Below are 9105 nucleotides of genomic sequence, written 5' to 3' on the forward strand. Positions count from 1 at the left end.
AGTATACAACCTTTAAAAGAGCTGCTTATAGAATACCTATTTCATCAACCATAATTTTTCTCAACTTTCTATGGACCAGTGGAAACTTAACTATGGAAAACTTCAGTATTGTTCTTGGGACTGACATTTGACAACTACCTGGGATTTTTTTTTAGTTTATTTATTTATTTTGGTGGGGGGTCAGAAAGATAGGGAAAGAGATAATCCCAAGCAGGCTCCACACTGTCAGCTCAGAGCCCCATGTGGGGCTTGATCTCAGGAATTATGAGATCATACCCTGAGCCGAGATCAGGAGTTGGATACTTAACCGACTGAATCACCCAGGCACCACGATAACTATTGTTAAAGAGAATCTACCAAAATTCTTCCTGCGGTGGGGTGCCTGGGTGGTTCCGTTGGTTAAACTTGATCTCAGCTCAGGTCTTGATCTCAGGGTTGTGAGTTCAAGACCAGCATTGGACTCCACACTAGGCATAAAGCCTACTTAAAAAATACTTCTTCTTGCTACATTGCTGAGAATGCTTACATACATGTAAGCTAGGACTGATTTGATGCCAACACTTTAAGAGACGCCTTTGCCTGTGTAGGCAAAGTGAAACATCGCCCTGTAAGTTCCCAAATGCTTGACCTCTCATTTTGCCAGAGTTGCATCCCCTACATAGAGGACTGGCTGCAGAATTGGTGAGGCCCCGTGTTCAGAAATCATTTAAGAGTTTCACGACAATGGCAGAGCAGCAGGCGAAGCATGGGACCCTCCTGAACATGGGTTGCTGTAAGGCTGTCCAGACTGCATGCACAGGAAGCTTGCCCTGCCTCTATATTCTATCTTGTCCTGGAGATCTGAGATCCTGGAGAGCAAGGATGTTGTCTCAGCCTTCTGTCTCCCCAGGACTCAGCCCAGTGCCTGCCACCTGCTAAGGTCCTTCAGGTTTCCTGTCTTAAGAATGACTGTTTACTAAGCACTGCCAAAGTTCCATTTCACTGTGCTAAGCGCTCTATGCAAGATATGGAGTGTTTGTAAGACTCCTGGGGAAAGCACCATTCTTTTTTAAAGTATTTATTTATTTATCTATTTATTTATTGAGAGAGACAGAGAGAGCAAGCAAGCGCATGGGGGAGGGGCAGAGGGAGAGAATGAATTCCAAGCAGGCTCCTCGGTATCAGCGTGGAGCCCAACATGGGGCTTGAACTCACCAACCATCAGATCATGATCTGAGCTAAAGTCAAGAGTCAGAGAGGCTTAGCCGAAAGAGTCACCCAGGTGTCCCGGGAAAGAGCCATTCATATCCACATCTTATAGGTGGGGAAACTGAGGCTTAGAGAGGTTAAGCGACTCATTTGAGGTCATAAACCTCATACAGAAAGAACTAGGATTTAAACATGGGGCGGTTCTCAACTGATTTCGCAATGTCTGCTCATCACCTGTGTTTGGTTGTGGCAACTGGGAGGTGCTACTGGCATCTAGTGGGTAGAGTCCAGAGATGCCCCTGAACCTTCTACGATGCACAGGACAGCCCCCCACATCGGCTCCCCCCATCACAGAATGATCCACTCCAAAATGTCAATAGCATTGGGGCACCTGGGTGGCTCAGCCAGTTAAGCTACTGACTTTGGCTCAGGTCATGTTCTCACGGTCCGAGAGTCTGAGCCACTCATCTGGGTCAGGGCTGACAGCTCAGAGGCTGGAGCCTGCTTCAGATTCCGTGTTGTCCTCTCTCTCTCTCTCTCTGTCCCTGCTCTGCTCACGTACTGTCTCGCTGTCAAAAATAAATACATAAACATTAAAAAAAAATGTCGATAGCATTGAAGCTGAGAAACCCTGTCCTCATACCAAAACCCACGTTTCCTAAACACAAGACACTTCATCTTATTTTCTGCATTTTTACTTTATTAATAAATACTATAATGTATTTATTATTCTTCTTAAATGGACTTTAAATTGATGTGCACCTTAAATGTTTTTCTCCTGAAGCCAAGTGTTTGATGTGTCATTAATTTTTTCTGACACATATTAACAATAAATATAAAATTATTTACAAAACATGTTTGGGTACCACCAAAAATCACCTCACCTACTACTTGTAGTCTGGGGGAACCAAAATTTAGACCCACTTCACTTCTCTTGTAGTTTCCTTTCTCTTTTCAGAACAAAAGAATAAAATATATCAAACCAGCGTGTTGCCCCAGCACGGCAAGGTGATGGACACATTTTGGCTTCTGTTGGAGAAAGTCATCGAGGGGACATGACCTTCAGTTGAACCCTGAGCTGGCGGTGGGCAATCGGAGGCTCATCACCCCCTCCCCTGTCCTTGCAATGTATATTCCAAACACTGTTCTGGCACGAGGAGTCTGCTTCAAGGATGCAGCCTTGAGAGAGCAAAGTGCTGCTGAGACCATCTGGACGATATACTACTGACCCCTATTGCGGGTTGTGTGTAATATAAACTTGTAAGATTGGGGCAGGCAGGTGGAGAGATCCACTTGCCTTGCAGGGCCCAGGGCAAGCCTTGTAAGTTCCCTTGCTTATTACCCCCACCATCCACCCATCTGGAGACATCTGCCTCCTCCTTTGGTCTCTCCTTGCCCTCTGTCTATGGGGGTCCAGTTTTGATCTCCCCCAGCCCCCTGGTAGCTCTTAAGGTTTCCACCAACAGGTTGTGTGTCATCTCTTTTCTTTTTTCGCAAGGCTAACAGTTGCTATGAAACCTTTTTGAAACCCTAAGAGTCACCTGATGAGGACTATTAATAATCAATGCCTTCCGGTGAGGGCCACAACACAGAGTCTAATTTGTGGAGTTGCATATAGACTGACGTGGGCTCCGAGTCCTGGTGAGCAAACCTCCTTTGTAACATCGCTCCTTCCCCTTAATACCTGGGGAGTATGGTTGCAGGTTCCTTGCAAATTGTGCTGCAGACTGACATAATTAAGCCTAGAGCCAACGAGATTCTTCCTTAGATACTAAAAGTGCCTGTGCTGTAAATACTAATGTCATCATCTCTTTCATAGAAAGCACTTTCCTGAAGAGCTGCATGTTAATTTCAACACATTTGCAGGAATTCATTTGGGTAGTGGTGGGGGTGGTCTTTGATGATGATTTTTCATCTTCTATGAACTTGACAGGTGTCTCAATTAGGAAGTGAATAACCACCACCATCCCTTCACACACACACACACACACACACACACACACACACACACACACCGCACCCCTCCACACCGGGAACCCTTACAGAAATGCTTTCTCAACCACATGTTCCAAATGGGGACATGTTGTCAATAATCACACTTCTATTAGGAGGCAGTGACTCTATTTACTGAGTTGACATACCCAAAGGAAAGTGGCTTTCTTCCTTTAGAGAGGAAAATGAACCTGATTCCCCCCTTCTTGTACATATTTTTCAAAGGCTTGGGAAACGGGTGTGGGCAATGTTCCAGGTGGGAACAGCAAGGGAATTTGGTTTGGTTGAAGTTCACAGGGATAGCAGGTTTAAAGTTTGGGATCTGGCAAATAAGCCACAAAGGGTTGGTCTATCAGGTTGGCTTCTTTCCCAAGCAGACTCCCTGCACTCTCCTTGTGACAAACAGGGGCAGTCTCTGTTAAGTAAAGCCTGGAATAGCAGCCAGAGTAAATCTCCCCTGAGGACCGAAGTCAAATATTCTGGTGACAGGCAATATTTTACAGAGATTGGAGACAGATTCTAAAATGGACTTTTCTGTCTAGATTTTGTCTCTTTTCGCGAAGGTGTTTTGTTCTGTTTGTTTGTTTTGTTCTCTTTTTTAAAATCAAATTTAAATATGTCTGAACAACCCCAACTCTTGCGGGAAGGTATCTGTGACCTATCCTCCTACCAGGCCCTTGTCCTAGGCTCCCAGCCCTGATGCTTGCTGGGAGGTGCCTCGGTGGGGTGCAGTGGGGGTGGGCAGGCAGGAAAGCAGAGGTTAGGAGTCTGGCATTCTGCACCCAGCCCTGGCTTTCCCATTTGCTGACCATGTGACCTTGGGACAAAGACCTTAACCTCTCTGAGCCTCAGCCTCTTGGACCTCGGCAGGCCTGCTGGAAGGGTCCTTTCCAATTCTGATTTAGTGCCTAGAAATATCGCAATCCCTCTGTGTGGTCCTGACAGCAGAAACTCCATGGTCTGTCCCTGTTGTTTGCATTTCTTTCCTCCCTTGGTTTCACACCATGGGTTGCATAAGAGTTTAGTAAGTTCATCAAAACAGCCTGTACATAGTTTTTGAGTGTTTTTCATGCTTCTTGCTGCTGTAGGTGCTGGGAGATGCTGCAGGAGTCAAGGCCCCTTTCTGCCCTGGAGTTTACCGTTCAATGTGCGGAGATAGGCAAAAACCAAATACATAATGTAATGTCAGATGGACAGGGAATCTGGAGGCCTATTTTAGGCAGGCACTACCTGCAATGGTACAACACAGACCCTGGAGTCACATTTCCTGGGTCAAATGCCAACTATGTAGTGTCCCTTGGCGCTGTACTGTGGGCATCTGGTTTAATCGCTTGGGCCTCAGTTCCTCCCTCTGTTGTGTGGGCCTCGTAGTATCACCTAGAGACAGAGTTACAGGAGATCAGTCACTCCAGTGGTTTAGCAACTATTCCCAGATTGTCTGCAAGATTCGAGGCACTGCTTTGAGCATCTGTGAGGAGGTGACTTTAGAAAAGACAAGCTTAGTGGGCATATTGTAGGCATCAGATGTCAGCCATCATTAGTTCTCACACACCAATGCTTGTGTTTGTAGAGGCTCACACAGTGGTGGTAGGTGTGGGTCGACCCACATGCCACACTGCTGTATTTTGGGAACCTCGTTCCGATGGCTCTGATGCATTTAGACTAAACAATCTCACACCTTGTCCAGGTGGGTTTGGGACATAATACAGCCCGCGATTCAGTGAGTCTCCGAGGGCTGGCATACTCCTGGATATGCTGGGTCAGTGTCGGCCTGGTTCATTTTTTGCTGGAACAGGGTCATTCTATGCTAGTCTTTCAGAAGACAGGAGGTGACATTCTTCCAAGGAAGGCACAGTGAGCCAAACTCCCTGTCATTTTGAGAAAACTTGCAAAGGAGTTCAGTAACCACCTCCCACCATGCTTTTTCGGTTAAAGAGAACCCACTATGTCATTTTATTGGTGGCCCAACTTTTGGGTGCTTTGAAAATGCCCGGAGAAGCCCCTGACTGAAGCCCAGTGGAGGGGAGGGTGGTGGAGACATCATCTCCCTGCAAACTGCCCAGGTGACTGCAAGGTGTATACTTAGTTAATGCAATTAAAACAAAACAAAACAAAACAAAACAAAACAAAACAGGGGCGTGTGGAGATCTAAATTCAGTGTAGCAGCTTTGGTGCAAATCCTGTTTTGGGGGCTATTGGAGTCAAACTCAAGCAGAGGAAACAAGTGGGATAAATGAGAGAGGGCCAACTGATTCCAGCTGGAATCAGCTGAGTGGAGAGGGCAGATTTGGAAATGCTGAAGGGCAAGGACCAGAGGCTGGAAGCCCAGGAAGCAAGGCCGGACTGCAGCACATCGGGTGAGGATGTCTGGGGGGCTCCGTGAGCAAGGGGCCAGCCGACTCCAGAGACCCACGCGCGAGCTCCAGATGCGGGAGGGTGGCTGAGGCTAGGTGTCCAGGCTTTGTGCTGCACTGGATCTGGGCGTGCTGTGTGCCCTCCTGTAGAACGCAGGGAAGGCCCCCGCGAGGTCTTAGAAGGACACAAGTGGCAGGTCCTGGGGCCTGCGAGAGTCCCAAGGAAAGACCTTCCGGGACGTGGGACGTGCCCCTGCCTGGGCCTGGTCTGCTGCCTCTTTCCAACCCCTGGGCTTCTTTGACTTCAGTTCTTCCCACGGCCCTCTCCCGGGGGTCCTTACCCTGGGGCCAGTGGCTTGCCACCGCGCCTTCCCAGCTCAGTCTTGTTCCTAGGCAAGTCCCAGGGAGTAGAACCACCCCGGACGCGCGCCTGGCTAGAGGGCTCAGTCGGGGAAGGGAAGGGCGAGACGGCCCGGGCACCCTGGAGGGGCGATCGGATCAGACTGTGTCTCAGTTTGCCTTGGAGTGGAAGCCACTTAGTCTGTCCCTACCTAGCCCCTGTGAATCCCCCCTTCCCTGGAGGGCAGATTCGAACCGCAGCTCCTGCGCACACGCCTGAAAAAGCCAGGGGCTGAGCCGCCTCTTCGCCCGGAACAGGTCTGAGCCGCGCCTGCCTCCCGGAGAGGGCGCGGGAGGTCCCGCAGTCATCCTCCACCTGCTGGGAAACCCGAGCGGTGCCTTCAGCCCCAGAGGCTGCCGACGCTCCCCCCTCCCCGCCCGCTAGCCTAGCTCAGCTGTGCACTCCCGCCCCCCAACTCGCTCCCGCCAGCCCTGCCGACTCACCTCTTCCGCGCCCCCGTCTTCTTGGAGCTCGCGACCTTTCCACCCCTCATTCCCCCCCCCCCCCCCCCCCCAACCCCTTTCCTCCTGCCCTCTCTTCATACCAAAAGCGTTGCTTGGCTCTCTCCAGGGGACTTAGCAAGCTGGAGAGCTGAGAGGGATCCTAAGAGCGGGCGCAGGGCGGCTAGTCCGGAGCCGCCGGCCTAGGCGAGGCACGGACCGACCCACTCTCCGCTGCTCTCCGGCCTCCGCCTCTCCCTGTAAGGGGCCGGACGTGCACCCAGCGCTTGCCCCCACTCGTCCTCCCCCAGCCCGGCCAGGCGCGCTCCTCCCCGCCTGACCCCTCCCCTTAGGCGCGCTGCGCGCGGCTCCGGGGCGGCGAACGCGGGCTGAGCCCAGCGCAGGGGCCGCCCACCACCGAGAGCCCCGCGCCTCTTCCTGCCTGTGCGGCTGGCGGCGGCTCGCAGCCCCGGCAACAGCCTCGGCAGCTTCGGCCGCGCCTGGAGAGGCGGCCGGCCGAGCCCAGGCTGGGAGACATGATTCGTAGCGTCCTCTGGCTGCTCCTCGGCAGCTTCCTCACCGAGCTGTGCGCCCGCGTGTGCCGGGCGCAGGAGCGAGAGGGGCACGGGCAGCTGGCTCAGCTGGGCTGCGTGGTAGTGCTGGCGCGGGGAGGGGGGCGTGCAGCCGCTCTGGGGGCCGCCTCGGAAGAGGCCAGCGAGGGCGCGGGGGTCTGGGACGCGTCCCCTACCCGACCGCCCACGCCGAACTTCTGCCGGGGCTACTTCGGTATCAGGGACCAGTGGGACCAGCCGTTCAATTGTTCCTCGGGCGACTTCATCTTCTGCTGAGGGACTTGTGACTTGCGGTTCTGCTGCACATTTTAAGAAGCGGCGACTGAACCAGAGCACCTGCACCAATTATGACATTCCGCTGTGGCTCAACACCCGCAAGCCCCCCGGGCGCAAGGACGGCCCCCTGCACCATGCCACGAAGAACAAGACCAACCGGATCATTTACATCATGTGCGGGGTGCTGGCCGTCATGCTTGTAGGCATCTTCACCAAGCTGGGGCTGGAGAAAGCGCACAGGCGGCAAAGGAAGCCAAATCCAGGTAAGCTGCCTCCCCTCCACCCAACTCCGTCGCCTCCCCTGCAGGCGCCGCTCTCCCTCCTCTTCCCTCTCCACCTTTCCTTGGCAATGGCGCTCCCCCCCCCCCCCAACCCCCATCTCCGCTGGCGGAGATCGCCTGGGCAGCCAATTTCGGCTCCAGGCGCGGAGAAGGGCCGCTGGGCTCCGCACAGGTGTGGACTTGAGCGCGTGTGTGTATGTAGGGGGTGGTCTCTGCACCACCCCTCACCGTCTCGCTGTATTTCCCACCTAGGATTCAAGCGGATCTGAGACACACACAGCCCGGGAGCTCAGGGCCCCGGAGTCTTGGGTTTTGGCGAAGGGTCTACCTCTCGGATTCCAGATGCCAGCTTCTAGGTAAACAGGACAGGCGGCCCGAAAAGGAAGGGCGGCACGTGTGAGGGAGGGAAGCAGTGTGTGCCGCCTGCAACTCGTAAGGGTCGCGAAAAAGAAGCGAGGGAGGTGGAGAGAAAGAGGGAGGACGAGAAGAAAAGCCTTGCCTGGAGCGGCCTCTTCTCTCTCTCCCTGAGCTGCCAGGTTCCTGGAATTGGGACCTTGGTTGCCTCCCCGCCACCCGGACCCCTGCCCGCTTTCCGCTGTCCCACTTCTCCATGCTGGGGGCCAGGGCCTCCGCCCGGCGCTGAGCCCCTTGCAGGGGTTGGCGAGGACTCCAAGGGCGGGAGCCCTCCTCCTGCCCCCCTGATTCCTCAACCTTCCCGGTTGCCTTATTCATTATGCAAGTCCCAGCGGGAACGAGTTGCAGCAGAAGGGAGAAGGCATTTGGGGATTAATGGAGCGATTTTCCTTTTGCTTTTAAAAAAAGTGTCTAAATTGATTCGCACAACCCAGTAAGTTTGGAGGCAGAGGGCGCAGCCACCGGGAAGCAGCCCCCAGACGCGACGCAGGTCAGGGTTGGCTGGAGGTCTGGGCGGGCGGGGTTGGAGAACGACTGGCGGTCTTGGAACAGCTGGATGGCTGGGCGCTAGCTAGCTGGATCTTGCGGAGTGTGGGCAACGGTGTCGCCATGTGTCCCCCCCCCCCACACACACACACACAGACACACACCCTCCCCACACCTTCGGCGGGGGCCCATGTGTGCTCCTGTGGATGCAGGAACTTGGTGCGCCTGCCTAAAAAACCTGAACAAAGAGACCCACCCAAAATAGGCGGAGGAACATGATCACCTCACTAGTAATTATTTTGTATTTATACGCAGAGTATCCGATGATTTTTTCCCCCCAGAGGGGAGGGATTTGGGGCAAGAGGTGAGAAAATTCCTCTTGGTTTGGTTCAGCAGGGAGGTGTGGGTGGATGTTGGGGTCTTGAAGCAGGAGTGTTAGCTTTGAGGGGGGATTCAGGAAACTGACCGAGAGTAACACGCATGCCCCGCCCACCTCCTGCATCTCCAAGATGCCCTATCCCCAGCCCCACAGGCAGGAGTTTCACTTCCCAGCAGTCCCTGCCAGCCCCTGTAGTTTCCTGGGGTCTGTGTTAAGGTGAAGGAAACTAGGGTGGCGGGACTACGGCAGGCAATGGGTGTCGCCTTGGTAGGGAGAGAGGCCCCCAGGGATAGGTAGGCTGCCTTGCAGATTCGTATTAATTC

At 53.3% G+C, this 9105-nt stretch overlaps 1 pseudogene; it reads left to right on the plus strand.

The window, feature by feature from the left end:
- Positions 1-5473: 5473 nt before the first annotated feature.
- Positions 5474-7772, plus strand: LOC125153124 (protein shisa-9-like; annotated as a pseudogene).
- The last annotated feature ends 1333 nt before the right edge of the window (positions 7773-9105 follow it).

Source organism: Prionailurus viverrinus, chromosome A2 (genome assembly GCF_022837055.1).
Source record: "Prionailurus viverrinus isolate Anna chromosome A2, UM_Priviv_1.0, whole genome shotgun sequence".
Classification (NCBI taxonomy): domain Eukaryota; kingdom Metazoa; phylum Chordata; class Mammalia; order Carnivora; family Felidae; genus Prionailurus; species Prionailurus viverrinus.